General features: G+C 45.3%; 1 protein-coding gene across 1 annotated transcript in view; it reads left to right on the top strand.

Annotated features, from left to right (window-relative positions):
* The window catches only part of ptpn11b (protein tyrosine phosphatase non-receptor type 11b), a 183,641-nt gene that overhangs the window by 1,088 nt on the left and 164,079 nt on the right, over window positions 1-18,474 (top strand). The gene's annotated exons all lie outside the window — the stretch shown is intronic.

The raw sequence follows: 18,474 nt of genomic DNA, 5'->3' as shown, positions 1-18,474 counted from the left end.
AGATGGTAGCTTTATCTGACTATTCAAATCACTGGCAAAAAAACACATTCAATGGTAAAACCTACACTCCAGATGGCATTCAGCATGTTGAAAAATTTGATATAGGATTATGTTTATGTTTATGTTCGTGTTTATGTTGAACCTCCATTTTACAGTGTTTTAAAAATTCCTTACAAATGACTAATTTATAAATCACAGCTTGAGATTTAAGGGGAATAGAAATATACATGAAGGTGTGACTTTTATACCAAGTTTTACACCTTATTTCTGTTTGCTGCCTTTTTGAAGTTGATATAAAAAAAATGTCAAAAATAGATACAATTCAATAACAAGTTCAGTAAATGAAACATAACATTAAAACAGTATACAAACTGTTGCAAACTCATTCAGAATGTACAATTAGAATTTAAATTGTTCTTTTTGTGCAATTCTTCTTGCAGCAATTAACTGACTTTTTTTTAGTTATAAGTCCCACTTGTTTAGTTAGCAACATAATGGAGATGATCCATTGGCAACATTGAATGAAAAGTATGAATATATTAGGGAGTTTACCAAGGCATGATAAGCTCTCTGATATAAATATGCTGTGTTGTTCACTTTTGCCTTATCTGCAACTTCTTCACATTGTTTAGAAGTTAGTGCAGTTCTAACCATCTAGTCAGTAATAGCATTAAAATAACACTATCACATTGAATCAGGTAACATCTTTAGTTTTAAGCAAATTGTTTAATAAATTACAAATTTGTATAATTGTGAACCACTCTAGTGTGATATGAACCAATATGAGAGATTGTTGTCGTGTCAGTAAGTTATTCAGGTGGGATTTATTTATCTGAGCTGTGACTGAGAAGCTCAGATAGATGTTACAGGGACTCGTGTACTTTTCTAAGAGACAAGAAAGTCAGTAATCCTGTTCCTCCACAATACCCGGGAGCACTCTGATCAGTGCTTGATGCCAGACTAAGTAGTTGTATCCCTTGTTCTCTTTTTTTGAAATTTGGAAATAATTAGCGACGGAGAGAAAGATGAAGAGTTCCCTTTTCTTTTGGAAGATTGAAATGATGATGAAGACAACAAAAAGAATCCAAACTTTTTTCATGAAGGAACAAAATCTACAGGTCCAATTACACACCAGGCAATACTTCCACTCATCTTTACAGACCATACTACTCATACGTGTGTATCTCCAAGGAGACCTGCAATCACTACCCCTACCTCACTGCAGGAACAGCTCTTCCCATTACTGTGAAGTTCACAATGGCATTAAACTTGTATGCAACAGGATCTTTTACATCTGCTGGATAAGCCAATCTGCTGTACATACCTGTATAAAGCAAATGACTGCCATGTTTGTCAGGGAAAACACCTTTACAACTTTCACAATGGAAAAGAGACACCAACTGGAGAGGACTCAAAATCTTTACTGGCAGGCTTTCCAGCTGTCCAAGGCATTAAAGATGGATCTAATGTTGCCATTCAGGTTCCACACATCAACCGGAATGAATACACAAACAGAAAGGGATACCATTCCGTAAATGTTCAAGTGGTTTCTGACCACAGAAATATAATGCTGCAGATTAATGATTATTATCCAGGGCGCATCCATGATAATTTTATTATACAGCAATCCATATAGCCTGCATTATTTGCAAGTCCTGAGAGAAAGAACAGATGGCTCTTGGGAGACAGCATGATGTCCCCAATTAGAAACCTCTACTCAGCAACAGAGCTTTGATACAGTAAAGCCCATACCACTTTCACCATAATGTTGAGCAATGTTTCCATTGTTTGTATCACTCTGCCGGGATGCTGGTTTACAGTCCAGCCAAAGACTCTAAAATCATCACTGTCTGTTGTATGCTGTCCAAAAAGGCACAAGCATGCAGCAGGACAATGAGACGGTGCATAGGGCTGCAGGTCCACAGGAAAAAGAGGTGGAAGATGACGATGTCACAGAGGGAGCTAATGTACAGGTAATGAGATTGTGATTCTCAGTTAACCAGCATGAAGGTTGCCTTCCTACATTTGTTTTCCAAGCACAGAGGGAGCATTCAGAAATGAAGGGGAGGGGCTTGCATCACAAAATTTGTTGGTATCATCTCTTCCGACTGCACCACAGACAAGCATATCCCCAATTTTGTTGATTGGTTTTCTGCAGTGCAATGAAACAAACAGCCAAAAAGAGCTGTAGACCTGCAACGTCTTCCAGTTTTGTGACCATATCACCACATGACTAAGGTGGTACATGGGCTGGCAGCTCCCAAGTGAGCTCCATCCGTTGCAACTCCATCTTTTGCCCCTTTCCGCAGCTGTCCCCTCTATTCCAATGTCGAAGACCCTCTTCCCCTAATGGTGGGTACATTTTAGATCAATTTTCAAGTTGTAAGTTAAAGAGCACATTGCCTGTTCGCAGGCCCTGTGATGCTCTGTGCTTTTACCTGGTTTCAATAGCTGGGACTCTGCTCTTATTTGATTACCTGGACATTCTGAACTTTTCTACCATCAGACCATACTGCTCTGCTGGACTTTGCTCATGCCTCAGCTGCTGTGACTCTGCTCTGCCACTTAAAACTTTCAAGTTTAAGGTCATTTGCTCCAAAACACACATACTGATGTTTCCTGCTGTTAATAACTGTTGAGAGTGTATACCATGCTTCTGTTCAACCACCTGGCCAGCTTCTACTGGCATCTGTGGGTTGTTTTCTCCTCCTCTGCTGGGACTCTCCAGTCACCGCTGGTCCAGTTCTGATCTTCTCCTGCTGGTTCCCATCCTGGTTCCGATGCTGCCAAATAATTTCCGCTCTGCTGCTATCTGCTTGCTTCCGATGGCTGCTGACTCTGCTCTGATCACTCTGAACTCCTCATCCAAACTCCTCCATTTCCTTTTTTAAAAAATTCATTCATGGGAGGTGGGCAGCACTGGCAAGGCCAGCATTAATTGCCCATTCCTAATGGCCCTTGAGAGGCTTTAGGCCATTTCTGAGGGCAGTTAAGAGTCAACCACATTGCTGTGGGTCTGGAGTCACATATAGACCAGACCGGGTAAGGACGGTAGATTTCCTTCCCTAAAGGACATTAGTGAACCAGATAGGTTTTTATGACAATCCAGTATTTTCATGGTCACCATTACTGATACTGATTGCTGGACATGGTTGGACTGTTTTCTTAAGCTCCCGATCTTGTTTGCTTTTCACCCTTCTATTACTTAGACCATATTCCTCAACCGCACTGATCACTTGGATTCAGATATCACTTTCCCTGCGCCTTGATTTTCAATGTTTTTCCTTGGCTTTCACTTCCACTGCTCCACGCTCCTCTACTGGAGCTCACTGCCAACACCCGAGGTCATTCTGCACTCTCTCGGGATCAACCTCTTCTGGCTACCGGTCAACTTTCAGCTCCTCTTAGATCCTCAAAATCGACCGGACAAACTCCAACAGCTCCTCTGCTAATGATCTTCCCCCTCCAACAGCGCCTGTATCATCTCCCTCCACTACTGACTCCAAACCTGAACATTGATTGATGCCTATTCCAAGCTGACTCCATAGGGTCGATTTTAACCCTGCCCACATGGTGGATTCTAGGCGGGTGGGCAGGGTTAAAATCGCCCATGCGGCTCACTTACTTCCATTCCCCACCATTCTCGTAGGCTACGCTTTTAACCAATTCTTCTGAGCAGGCAAGAGGTACGCTCACAGGAAACCAACAGTGTCCTTCTTTAAGTTTGCAGATCAGGCTCCGATGGCGTCATCGAGACCCGACTGCTATTTTAATTAGAGGTCTACTTGGGGAAGCCATTGTGGCTCTCCAGTCAGGGAAACCCAGCACATTTAGATAGTACATTTATCTCTTCCTCTCTTCCCCTTCACTGCTCTAATTTGATGCCTTTAATGAAGGAAAGCCTTGTTGGAACTCGTTTCGTTCTTAGCTAGAATCCAAATATCAAGACAAAGGGCCAATTTCACAAATGCAGTCATTAAAGAGTATGCATACTATTAGCGCTTTACATGCATAAATGGGTAAATACAAGGGATAAACAAGGTGCAAATTTATTGAAGAACCTTTTGACTGCCCAAAATAGCCAGTGTTCTAAGCAGCGTCCTCGTAATTAACTCCCAGGGGCCAAAATTGCCCCCCTCTTTAAGGTCGGTAAGGCCTTTCCAACCGGGGTCGGGCGGATGGGCTGACCCATTCGAAATTGCCCCTGGGCCGTTGCACCCATGTTCCCGCCCCTCAGACATGCACTGACCCCTTACCGTCTGGCAGTGACCACTTTCCGTCCCACAAGGGAAATTGCCCTGCAAGAGTGGAGCCACCACCGCTCGGTGCCCCCAATAGCATTTCCTGGCGGGCAGCTGCCAGTGGCTGGGTGGAGCATCCGTCTTTAAAGGGGCGGGCGCATTGCCGTGGCCGCCATTTTATTTTAATCGTCGATCGACTCTGAAATCAGCCCGACAATGGTGGCCACGAGCATAGCCAGGCTGCCAACAGGCAGCCCGGCATCCCTTCTTGGGTGCCGGGCTGCTGGCCTGGCTGAAGCCGTCCATATTGGTCTAGTGGGCACCACTAAAGTGGCTGCAGAGCTCGCAGCTGCCCTCCCCTTTAACTGAAGGGGAGGGATGTTGCTACACGTCAGCGCAACGCGGCATATCTGTGTTGCGCTGACGCCATCAGCACGGCGCTGATGATATCACCCGCCTTCTGCCCGCTCCCAACGCACTTCTGCCCCTCAGATGCCCCAAACACCGCCGCAACAAATTAAAACACAAAAAGAGGGCAGTTTCCCTCTATTCTCCACAACGTGGATTTGGGCGGAGAATATTCATTTAATTCAAATTATCCACCCCGTCTGGAACGGGGGGCAATTTCGGGCTCCCTAGGGTACTGCTAAATGGTTAACACTCTTTGCCTGATATAGGTGGCAGCCTGTGATAAGCATGGATGGAATAAGTGGTGGGGACTGTAGTTGGGTCTGGAAGCGAAAAAGGCATGGAAGAGACTTTCAGCACCAGATGTGCTAAGGCAAGGATGGCGTTGGGCAATGTTAAGCGGTGGAAATAGGCAGTCTTTGTGATGGAGAGGATATTTGAAGCTCATCTCGGGGTCATATAGGACGCTGAGGTTGCAGACAGTTGATTGCAGCCTGAGATAGTGGCTGGAGAGGGGGATGGAATTGATGTCAAGGGTATGGAGTTTGTGCCAAGGGTGGATGATGACTTCCCAGTGTTTAACTGGAGGAAATTGTAGCTCCATTTAGGAGCGTATGTCAGACAAGCAGTCTGATATTGAAGCAGTGGATGAGTCAGGAGAGGTGGTAGAGGGGAGAAGCTGGTTTCTGTCAGTGTACATGCGGAACTGAATCTACGTCTTTGGATGAAGTTATCAAGAGGAAATAGGAGGGGAGGCCTGGGAGTCTCCAGAGGTAATGGTGCAGGGGCAGCAAGGGAAGCCATTTCTGGAGATGGTCTGGCTCTATTAGATAGGTAAGTGTAGAACTAGGCGTAGGCTGTCCCACTGAGCTGGACAACAGAGAAGAGGCATTGAGGAAGAATGGTGTGATTGACTGTCAAAGGCTGCAGAGAGGTTGAGGAGAGAGAGTGCATCATGGTCATAATGGAGAAAGATGTCATTTGTGACTTTGATTCGGGCTGAAGGGAAAGGACTGAAGAGGAGAAGATTTTCCACTGAGAAAAATAACTAATTTGTATTTACTTGGGTTAAATATATACAACAGAAAAACATGCTTTAAGTTGTTGCACTGAGAGAATCATACTGTTGTATGCTGCAATTTCCTTTTTTTAAAGTTATTTTGGTTTCTGCTTCCACCAGTCTTTCTGTTGGGGTATTCCATGTCCTAACCAGTCCCTTTGTTCCCTTGGTGGTGATCTTAAATTTATGGGCCTGTATTTTCCGCTCATTCCCAGCCAATTTATTTGTGTTCTGCCGTGTCCCCGCCTTGCTGTGCGACTAGCCAATTTTCTGTTCCCTGGGCCCAGCAGTGTACAGAATATGCCCACTAGTACATGGGTGAACTTATAGGAACAAGATTACATATTTCCTATAATTTGTTTTTCTAATACTGGATGCAAGGAATGCTTTACTCCCACATGTCCAGCATTGTAATGGCAGAAGGGGCCCAGAACTTACTTTTTTAAAAATTTGTTCTGGGATGTGGGCGTCAATGGCAAGGCCAGCATTTATTGCCCATCCCTAATTGCCCTTGAGAAGGTGGTGGTGAGCGAACTGCTGCAGTCCCGTGTGCTGTTAGGGAGGGAGTTCCAGGATTGTGACCCAACGACGATGAAGGAATGGCAATATCCTTCCAAATAAGGATAGTGAGTGACTTGGAGGGGAACTTGCAAGTGATGGTGCTCCCATATGCCTGCTACCCTGGTCCTTCTAGGTGGTAGAGGTCGCGGGTTTTAAATTATGAAGTAGATAGGAATAGGCTTTTTCCAGTGATTGAGGAGTCTAAAATGAGGAGGCATACATGTAGAATTATATGCAAGAGATTTAGGATGGTGGGGCAAAAGCTTTCTTAAACAGAGATTGAAGTTGTGGCATTGGGAATGCACTACGAGAGTCAGTGATTGAAGCAGAGATCATGTCAAATTTAAGAATAGATTAGATTGGCGGTTGAAGGAAAGGGGAATAAGGGGATACGGGAACAGGGCAGGCACATGGAATTAGGACTGCAGCTCGTGTCGAGGGAAAACATCAACATGGATTGGTTGAGCCAGATGGCTTGTTTCAGTGTTGTAATTTCTATGTAATTCAATTGGCCTATAATCCAGGCCACACCCTTTAGTTACCAATTTACTAACCAGTGGAAATAGTATTTTCCTATTTACCTTATCAAAATCCCACATCATTTTGAACATCTCTATCATGTTAATCTTCTTTGTTCCAGTGAATTTATTGACAAATAACCCTGTAAAATATATATGTTTATATATCCCAAGATTGAAGTTGTAGATTAAGTTATATGCAGGACCCGAAATTGACTAATTTTAACTGAATTCTACACAACTTGATTAATATTTAAGGAAGTTGAAGACATGTTTTCACTTCCTTAACATGTTCTGTGGGAAACTAGAATTATAGATTTCTTTTGTGCACAACATTAAGCCCAGAAAAATGAGACTAACTTTATTGAAAGAATGCAATGCAGTGTTTTTTTTAGAAACATTCTTAAAGCTCTTACCATGGTTTTGTGCCTGTGTGTGAACAAATGTTTAGCAATTAAGAGAGTTGGCTTCCGACAGTGAAGGGAAATCAAAGGATATGCACCAACTCTCAGCCAATTTCCTGTACATTGTAGTGATATTGGGCTCAATTTTCCCCAGTGCTGTTTTTTGGCATATTGCCAGAGATAAGCCCGTTTTTTCTGATCCCAACTACTCCAAAACAATAACTTGCAAATTTCCCCGTTCTATTTTTTGAAATTGGCACCGCACAGCCTGTCCTGCAGCTTTGGGGAGTGGAGTCTAATGTCTGCGCCGAAAAAACGATGCCCCCCCCAACCCTTCTGCGCCTGCGCGAGAAAAAAAAGTTGTTTTTGACCTGATTCTTATGGGCGCGCATGCCTAGTACAGGTCCTGGTCTGCATTCGGCCATTTTTAAAGAGCCAGTTGTGTGTGAGAACTTTAATTCTCATTGGAAAAATCAGAGCTGCAATACAAGATACCCAGCTTGTGCAGTGGGGGTTGCTTTTCTCCAGGCAGGACCCATCAAAGCAGCGACCCACTCTTCCAAGGGTGTCAGTGGGTGCAGATTTGCCGGGCCGCCTCCTGTTCAAGGAACAAGAATTTCTCACAGGATGACGTGGAGGCACTGGTTACTGTAATTGAGGCCAGATGGCACGAGCTGGACACTAGCAGAGGCCACATAAAAGTTTCACCAAAAAAAATGAAGAGACGCTGGAACCAACTTGCAGAAGATCACTGTGCAATGGTGACCACCCTGAGGTCTGGAGGCCAGTGCAAAAAGAAGTGGCAGGACCTTGTTCAAGTAGTTAGTGTAAGTAATATTTTCATTTATTCAATAGAATTGCAATTGTAAATGTGACCAGCTGTATATGTCCCACCCAGCAGAAAGACACCCTCTCTAAAAAGTTATATTTTCATCTTTGCAGAGGAAGGCGGCACACAACAAACTGGAAAGAACTCGAACAGGAGAAGCCCTGGCAAATCTGCACCCACTGACACCCTTGGAAGAGTGGGTCGCTGCTTTGATGGGTCCTGCCTGGAGAAAAGCAACCCCCACTGCACAAGCTGGGCCCACTCGAGGGAGAGGGTAAGTCGTGCAAATTCCACAGTCTGGCTTTGTTAAATGCTAAGTACTGCGCAGGCTAGCTATGCTTCGGTTCATGGGGATATCTCCATTAGCTACACTTCGGTTGATGCAATGTGCTATCATTCATCATGGTCCTTCAAATCAGCCTGCTGCCTGCGCTGTGTGAGCCTACTCATGCCACCCACCCTGCCCCTCCTCTGCTGCTAACCATTTGTCTGTTCTGTTATATTTTGCAGAACTTGAGGCCAACCCTGATGATGCAGAAGAAGATTCAGACGTGGACGAGCCAAAAGAGGAGAACATCTTCCAATGCCACCTTCCAGATCAAGAGCATGGGGGTGAGGGGGTGGTGATGGATGAAGCCTCCACTGTTATACTCACTTTGGAGGAGGAAGAGGAGGAGGTGCAGGTGCCCCCCATTGAGGTGCCAGCTCCTTTCCTGAGTGGTCCGAGTGTTGCTGGGACATTCCATGGTTTCCCACAGTCCGAGGCTGGGGATTCAAGTGGGGTGCAGTGAAGCACACCCAAGGCCCCACCGTCCGAGGCTGTGGGTCCCAGTGGGGTGCAGCGAGGCACACCCAGGGCCCCACCATCCGAGGCTGCAGGTCCCAGTGGGATGCAGCGAGCCACACCCAGGGTGAGGAGGGGAAGGAGAGCTCAACAGCACTCTCCTGAAGTGCAGGATCTAACAGATGTGGTTCAGCGGAGAGCATTAACCTTACGTGATCACTCCTGGACACCATCAGTAGGGTGGGTGATGAGGTATTGGGACTGTCAGGAGAAGTAACAACACTCTCACGAAAAATGGGAACGCTGTCCGGGAACATGAGGGAGAGATGTCTCAGGCAGCGGATACAATGTCAGTGCAAATGAGGGAGGGACTGTCGCAGGTAGCTGATGCACTGTCAGTGAACATGAGGGAGGGAATGTTGCAGATAGTTGATGCACTGTCAGGGAACATGAGGCAGGGAATGTCGGAGTTTGCTGCTGCAATAAGGGAACATGCCCAGACCCCGCTCCCATTGACAGAATCAACTGCCACTTCCACTCCAATCCCCAAACCAGCCTCTGAAGAGGTCCAAGCCGGGCCTTCCACATTACTGCCTGCCCCCGCCACCCCCCCCCCCCCCCCCAACAATCAAGAAGTGCGCATTACCCGAGAAATGCTACGCCACCGCCTGCGGGCAGGGGTGGAGTCAACAAGACCAAGCGCAGCGGGTGGTCTTAGAATAAGGTGGAGGAGAGATGGGTGCAGCTTTCGTTGTTGTTATTATTACTGTTGTAACTGTTCTCAAATTAAAAGGTTTTTTTGTTTAAATTTACAAGTTTAAAAGTTTGTAAGTGATAAAGTTTGTAAGTGATCTTAACTGAAAACTTTAAAGTTTGATACAAGAATATTTTTATTAAAGTTAAGTACAAACAAATGTTTGTTAAACTTTTGAATAAAATATATTTTAAATTATAACTGAATCATTTCCATTATTTGTTCCATTATTAACACAACTTTTTGAAATAAAGAAGAATCATTTCCATTATTTGTTCCATTAACACAACACAACATTACGGAACAGATCCAAACAGTAAACATGGTCCATTTGGGATAGTTGCCGCTGAGCCTTCAGATAGCAAAGCATTCACGGATGAGCTGCAGGCGCAAGGTTTGAGCAATCGTTAAAGGGACACGACGGCTCGCCCTCCTCTGCCATCGTGCTCCGGGTTCAGGTATTTGCATGGCCTCCTCCTCCTCCTCGTCATCTGCAACTTCCTCCTCATTATCATCAGCCACTTTCACCTCAGGTGGATCTTCTATTACCAGCTGCTGCTGCCTCATAATGATAACGTTATGCAGCATGCAGCACACAACCGTAAACTGACCGACAATCTTAGGGGAATAAAGCAAATAACCTCCAGAATGGTCCAGGCATTGGAAAGGCTGTTTCAAGATGCCAATGGGCCTCTATTATGCTGCGCGTCGCAATGTGCGACATGTTGTATTCCCGGTCAGCTTCCGTCCGGGTTACGCGTAGGGGCGTCATGAGCCAGGTGGTGAGGCCGTACCCTTTGTCTCCCAGTAGCCAGCTCTGCCCTTCTGGCTGCTGCTGAAACATGGCAGATGTAGCGCTCTCGCGTAGGATGAACGCATCATGGGTGCTCCCAGGGTATCTTGCATCAGCTGACATGATGCGATGCATGTTGTCACACACGAGTTGGAATCCTCCAAATGTGCTCGCAAGGCGATGTGGGTACAATAAATGCAGCCCTGTACCTTTGGGAAACCAGCAATCCTGGAGAAGCCTACAGCGCTGTCACGCATTGCATGGGCGGTCATGGGGAACTTTATGTAATCATTTTTCTGGGCATATAGTGCAGCAGTCACCTGCTGAATGCAGATATGTGTTGCATGTTGAGAAATGGCACACACATCCCCAGTTGTGGCCTGGAACGATCCAGATTCATAGAATGAAAGTGCAGCTGTAACCTTCACTTCAACTGACAAAGCAGTCTTCATGACTTTTCTAGGTTGGAGATCTGCTTTTATTCACTCACAGATCTCAGTTACAACTTCTTTGTAGAAACGCAGCCTTCTGACACAGTCTGCATCACTCAGGTGCAGCTATGAACGCCTGTCTCGATATACCCAACGTGGGTAAGGCCTCCTGCCCTTCATTCTACCTGCTCTGAGGTTCCTTATGCAATGACATCGAATCAATTGTCTCCTCTGCAGCATCATCATGCAGAAGGCTTGCATGAGGTATGGTATTGTCAGTATTGCCCCCATGATTAAATTGTACCTTTGCAAGAAGGTTAAAACCGGTAGCCCCCCCCCACTTTATTTGATGCTGCTTACTGCATAGTGGCATAGTGTAAGGCTTCTCATGCCTTCAGTTTGGCTTTCACCCCCCCCGACACTGCCGGGCTTCTTTTCAAGCCGAGCCCCTGTGTCCGGGCGAGGGACCAATTCTGTCGACCCTTGAGCCCGGTTTGGAGACGTTCGGTGGTGGTGTGGCACTTCTTTAAAAATCCAAACTTAAAGAATTGCATGAAACTTCCATTTTCTGCGTTTTCAGTTGTGAAAAATGAAAGTTTAATGATGCATATTTATGTGTTCTTGACTCCCTCCAAAACTTTACCTAAAAACAATGGCGTGTTTCTGGGCCTATTTTATGATGTACGCAGGTTTTTCTTAAATGCCCAAAAGGTTTTTTGGGAGGGGTCACATACGCTGTCCTAGGAGAATTGTAAGTTGGCCAAACTTGCATAATTGTGGAAAAACTGGCACAGACATCAAGTTACGCCCCCTATGATGGAAAAAAAACTAACCTTAAAAACTCGTAACTAACTGAGTTACGCTGGCGCACAATCTTTGGATTTTTAAATTTAGGCCAAAAAAAACGGTGCACGCCAAAAAAATGGCACAAATCACTGGGAAAAATTGACCGGGCTCAAGGAATTTAAAATAAACTGCTTTTTGCTAGTTTCTTCCACCCGTAAACCACTTTGGGTATTCTATATGCACTGTTGGATTTTGTCTCTTCAGTTTGCCTTGATAGTTCTTTTTGACTTGTTTTTTTCTTTGGGGCTAACAGTAAGTTTTCAGGTGAAACAAAGTAGCAAGCTAATACAAAATTCAGGCTCATTCTTATAAAATGTGGAAGTATTTCGGAAAAGATTACTGTGGTCAATGTCCCTTGCCTGTGGAACTTTTGTTGTAGTATTCAAGAAATGCTTACTCTGAAACTCGAACTAGTCAGATCACGCAAATTAGAAGGAAGTGTCAAGTGATCTGGAATAGTAAAAATGAGCAGGCAAGAAATGAATGGAGCTTTTAGAAAACTTCTCTCAGGATTTTTTCCACTTTTATTCATAACCTTTTTATGGAGGTAACTAACTTGGTAGATAAGGGAGTGTCTGTGGATGTTATTTATATGGACTTCCAGATGTTGTTTGATAAGGTTCCACACAAGAGACTGTTAACAAAATTGAAAACGCATGGAATTGGAGGCAATCTGTTGACATGGGGAGGAAATTGGTTAGGAAATAGGAGACATCGAGTCGGGATAATGGGAATGTATTCCAGTTAGCAGGATGTGGCTAGTGTCCTCCAGTGATCTGTACTAGGACCTCAGCTTTTCATTACATTTATCAATGACTTAGATGATAGAATAGAGAGCCGTATATCCAAGTTTGCTGATGACACTGTTAGGTGGCATAATAAGTAGTGGAGATGGGACCAGAAAGTTGCAAAGTGATAATAATAGATTAAGTGAGTGGGCAAAACTGTGGCAGAGATGGAGTTCATTGTCGGGAAATGCGAGGTCATGTACTTTGGACCTAAGAAAGATAGATCAGAGGATTTTATAAATGGTAAAAAGCTAGGGGACAGTGAAGGAGCAGAGAGATTTAGGGCTCCCAAGTACAGAAATCATTAAAAGCTAGTGGACAGGTACAAAAAAATGATTAGCCTTTATCTCAAGGAACTGAAATAAAATGAGGTGGACGTTACGCTACAGTTATATAGGGCCCAAGTTTCGGGCCGCTCCTAGAACTAGGCAGCCCAGACCTGTATGCCCGTTTTTCGCGCCAGAAAGTGCGCCTAAAAAATACTTACTGATTCTTCGACTCCCTGCAGGTCCTCTGGAGCTGGGCGCAGCGCAGCACGAGCTGTGGGGGGCGGAGCCAGGTTCCTGCGCTGAAAACTGTGCCGGGACCTCTGCACAGGCATGCTACAGTGGGCGCGCATGTGCAGTAGCTCCAGGCGCCCAAAACCAAGACCTGGAGGAAACACTCCTGCTCCTCCTGGCCCACAAGCAGTGATGTAAATGGATTGACCTCTTTTAACCTGCCAGGTTTACCGAGGCCCGGGAAACCCTGCTGAAATGGGTAAAAAGCATGTAAAAATGGAGGCACGCAGCTTCCTTAAAAGCTTTTAACAACCGGCCTACCTCCTGAGAGCAGATTGGTCATCGTCCATCTCCCCGCCCCCCCGACCCACCTCCATTAAAACAGGAAGTGGGCGGATTGGGGTCAGGTTTGAAATTTTCCAAATTGTAACTCCTCACCCGACCCAAACACACCTGTTCTTGGGGGTTAAAGTTTCCCCCATGTCTCTGGCTATAACCAATGAGTTAATGTGATGCTATTTATGATGCCAACGAGGGAGAGAGTCATTCATCTCAGGAGGCGGCTCTTGTCAGTGCCTTAATATAATTGTCTGTGCACAGAAAAAGATTTAGAACGAACAAAATCCTGTCCTTGTCTGAAGAATAATACACAGGTTCTATCTCTAAGGATAATTAGTGCTGGAACATTTGCGGTTTAGAACACTACTATTATAGATAATCATGATGTACAGTTGTGCTTAAACTATTACAATTTAGGGCTGAACAGAGAGTATGAGAGGGACCTTTACAGAAGAATACAAGATATTAGATGGCATAAAGTAAATCTGGAGCACAAAGATACGGAAGCATAGGTTAAAGTTGTTGAAGGATTAGGGTTAGGGTTTAAAATAGATATTGGCAGTAACTTCTTCACACAGGCTGATCAACTACTTGGAGTTGCCTTGGACAGGATAGCGGAAGCAAAAATGGTAGATTCATCCAAGATACAGATGGATGTTATGGTGAAGATTATGATCTTTTATTCGAGGTGTATGAGCTAAAATGGGCCAAATATGCTCTCTTATCTGTATCTATTTTGTGGTCTTGTAATTAGGTCCTAGCTCCTTTTGTTATTTCCAGCAAGACTGTTATTTCCTTTTCTCTAAACATCTAATGCAGAGGTACTTGTTACAGCAAATAAACACATTTGTCTGATGTGAATAAAATGTGCATCGCTGCATATTATTGTAGTTTTCGAATTGCCGATGTTTTAAATGTCTCCAATACACTCCAGAGCATTAGAAGCATTTGTTGATCATGTCCAGATTCATGTCTTATTTGCTTGAATATTCTGTCCACAGTAAGGTGGCGTTCTACTGCGCTCCTCAAATTGAAGCTAGTGTGAAATACCCTCACAGCTTTACTGCACTTGGCAGTCTCGAGTTATCCTGCCACTTTTATGTTGATATAAATCCAAAACCAAAACCACTTGATATAAGTGCAAAAATGGCAGCAAAACTACAACCTAAGAGACATCACTTCATCCAAATCTGTCATAAATCTGTTCCCAGATACTTGATTCTATCCCTAAATCATTTAAAAGGAACTTTATTGATCATATAAGATAATTTGAGATAAAATCTTATATTCAAATGTAGTAGTGCTTATTTTTTTATCCTAGTGAAACCTGAAGTTGAGCTAAGAATATTAGTTATGCTATAAAATACTATTCTTTACATTTCTCTCAAATTTTAGAATGCAATTTCTCCTTTAGGCACAAGCAACTCCATTCCACCTTGAATCAAACAGTCATATTTATTGAAATATCTCAGTGTTACTTGCTATCATGATTATTGATTTCCATTTTAACAGTCTTGGGCTGTTGCTCCAAGTTCAGTGGTTCCCCCTTCCACTTTGCAAAGAAAGTAATCTCTTCCTCACTTGCTACTTCTTTCTCCTGACCTATCTACATCAGTTCTTTCTCACCATTTCATAGCTTTTTGCGACGTCAGTGAAAAAATAACAAAGTCAGATGCTAAATGTTGGGGAAAGATTGCCATTTTAATGAGGTGTGAAATTTCTGTCCCTGAAAACCCACACCACGCTTTGCCCTTCATAACAGTGTTGGGAGTGGCACTTGCATCATTCTTCCGATTTAACTGCCTTAACCTGTTGGAATTCAATGGAACAGGCAATTAATGTATAGGGCTGGATTTTCGTGTTTCGGGACGAAAATGGAGATGGTGTGGGAAAATTACCATTTTTGCTCCGCTAGCGATTTAACTTTCGGCAATTGGGGTCTGCGCTCGGGGTGCATTGCAAAAGGAGGCGCTGCACAATCATTCACGCCGCAAAAATGCAATCCTCGCCAACTTTAGTGCGGGACTGGAAGCGCTGCAAGAGAGGCCTTGGGAGGTGGGGGGAAAATTCAAAAACACATTCAAAAAAATATTACCAAGACCCTTACCTAACAAATCGCTCCAAAAAAATATAAACTTTAACTTACCTTTTTTGCAGGTTTTCCAACTTACCGCTGTCGGCAGGGCTGCACCACTAGGTTTTACCTGTCGGTGTTTGGAGTGCATCGTACGGGTCGGGTGAGTGCCGAAACTCAGACGTTGTCGCAGTCCGAGTCATTCCACATCCGGCGCAGCTCTCCCGGCAGTGCTGCCAAGCACTGCTGCAAACAAGGAGCTGAGGATCGCGATCGGGCTTAGCGACCGGGTTTTCGTCGTGGAGGGTCAAAACGCGGCGAAAACCTGGTCACACACCACCTGAAAATCCAGCCCACAGGCCGGAATTTTCCCTACCTGGGTGGATTGGGGCGGGTGGCTGCCATGCCCAATCGCGAGCCCATTGCTAGTTCCATCCCACTGCACAAAATGATTTTCCGTTAATAGTTGAGCCTGCCCTGTACGTTACCCGACCCAATTAAATAGTGTGGGTCTGCTGACATCATCGATGGCGTGTTTTCAACCGGGATATTTAAGGGAGACATGGCCACATTGCATTTGAAGGTTCATCTAGGATAGTCAAGTCACTGCACTGCACAATTCCACTGCTGCTCAGACCAGCAAAGATGACCGCACAGAGGCAGAGGGCTGCATCCAGGTTCTCCGATAACTCCCTCCATATGCTTGTGGAAGGAGTCAGAGCACGCAGGGAGGTCCTCTTCCCTGCTGATGGCCGGAAGAAACCTCCTCAGCAGACCAAGACAGTATGGCTCCAAATTGCAGAGAAGGTCAATAGCAGGGATGTCATCAGGAGGACCTGGGTGCAGTACCACAAACGTTTCAATGATCTTGTTAGATCAGGAAAGGTGAGTCCAAAACCACACTCACCTTCATCCTGCTGTGCCTCTCATCACACCCCCATCACTGTCTTCCCAGCCCTACTCCTGCTCACTCTTACTCATACCAACATATGTTGCACCTCCACCCATCTCTGTCTACATTATCACATCCTCATCTTACTAGCCACCCCTCACACTCACCCTCACCCTAGTGCAATCATACCAACTAACAACACACAAGGAGGCCACTTGGAATTGTCACCCCACTCCATCATAGTCACCCTCTACAGATCTAACTCATTCATTCATTACACTCATTCTTTCCTTCTCAACCTCTCTTCTTTCCCTCCTTGCAGGAAAAGAGAGCCCACAATAAGAGGGAGAGGGAGAGAACTGGCAGTGGAACCCCATTAATGGCTATCCTCACAACAACAGAGGAGGCTGCATTAAAGCTATCTGGAGTCGCTGAGCACCTGGAGCTGGGAGAGGGAGAGAGGGAGACATCTCAGCAACCTGGTGACAGAATTGCAAATCATACAGCTACATGACATGAATCAGTCATTCATATGGGGGCTGATGTCAGCAGCCATTGAATCGCCATCATGTGCACAATGATATCTGTACCCAATCTACGTATGACGTATCTAACTCATCTCTTTATTCTCCCACAGATCCATCAAGAGCCCCCTCCCCTGCCACTTTTCAGGAGCAAGAGAAAGATGACTCCTCAGAGGAGCCTCCAGCCTCTGCATGCGCACCGTCACCAGACAGCAGCGCACCCAGCACGAGCGCAGAAATGCACACCTCAGTGGTTCCCTCGCGAGATAGAGTAATGTCACCGGGTCCGTCACAAGTCACAAGTGAGCAAGAACAGATGGTGGAGACAGAGACAGCAGTAACAACTTCTCATCGGACGGCGCAGGACTCTCCTAGCTCTGCTCAGTTGTATGCAGACGCTTAGCCTCAGGGGCCATCCAGAAAAGAGGGTGATCCTGGAGCTGCAGTAACCAGTGCAGGAGGCTCTTGAGTGAGTGCAATTTTGTGAGTGCGATGTCTGCAAATGTTCCGAGAATTGAGGAGTTCATCTCCCAACATGAGCACCACTGTATCACAAGTGATGGCAACTGTAGGCTCCTCCATGATAGGATGGTCACCTACATGGAGCAGCTAATGCGCCACTCACAGGAGCACATGGTCTCTATGGAAGATAGATGGCTATCTCTGGAGGATAGATGGCTGTCTCTGGAGGATAGATGGCTGTCTCTGGAGGATAGATGGCAGAGGCGCATAGACCTCTTCTCTACATCAGTGTAGATGTAAGTCCTCATGGCCCCACTAATGTGCAGCAAGTAGCTCTCTAGCTTCTTGGCAGCAGGGAAATGAGCAGGCTGCCTTTCCACCTCTGCTGAAGTCACAGGGATAATACTTTGTAGAAGCACGCAGATGAGAAAGATGACACGCAAGTAGATTCACAAGGATAGCCACTTGGGTGTTTTATCCAATGTTTCCGTTAATGTGCTGTCAAACATAAAAATCTTTGTTTTCAACACGTTCCAGTCTTGGACAGATTTGTGTGCACCTATGAAAGTGGTTAAGTTGCAGTGAATGGTGAGACATAACGGTACCTCCAGCAATGGTGGTGAGTGTGAAAGGAATGGATTGGTCACTGTAAGGATACTTTATGGTGTTGGTGTGGGTGTGGGGTGGTGCCAACCTGGCGCATCATGTAGCAGCCATATATGTGTCCAGTGCAATTCTGTCAAGGTATCAGAAGCGCATTTTGAGCATGCCCATTGTCTGCTCTATGACACACTTGGTGGAGATGTGGCTTTCATTATATCTCTCTGCAGTCTCAGTACTTGGCCTCCTCAAGAGTGTCATGAGCCATGTCATCCGTGGATAGCCCTTGTCTCCAATCAGCCACTGGAAAGTCTGTTTGGAGGTGCAAAGAGCTGAGGGAGACTGGACTGGCAAAGGACGAAAGTGTCATGGCAGCTGCCAGGGAACTTAGCGCACACATGCATGAAGATCTTCCAATGGTTGCAGATGAGCTGCACATTAAGGGAGTGGAAGGCCTTGGCAGTTGACAAAGACTACAAGGTTATGATGGGGTGCCCTAATGGCCACGTGTTCAGTCGATGACACCCTGCACCCACGGGAAGCCAGCCAGAGTGGCAAAGTCGAGTGCCTATAATATTGGCTTCATCAGTGGCAAAGTTGATACTATTAGCTGACTTTGCAAAGAGGGCATCGGTGACCTGTGGGATGCATCTGTGGGCGGCCAAC

The sequence above is a fragment of the Pristiophorus japonicus genome, chromosome 18 (genome assembly GCF_044704955.1).
Source record: "Pristiophorus japonicus isolate sPriJap1 chromosome 18, sPriJap1.hap1, whole genome shotgun sequence".
Classification (NCBI taxonomy): Eukaryota; Metazoa; Chordata; class Chondrichthyes; family Pristiophoridae; genus Pristiophorus; species Pristiophorus japonicus.
This window is presented reverse-complemented; position numbering and strand designations above follow the sequence as displayed.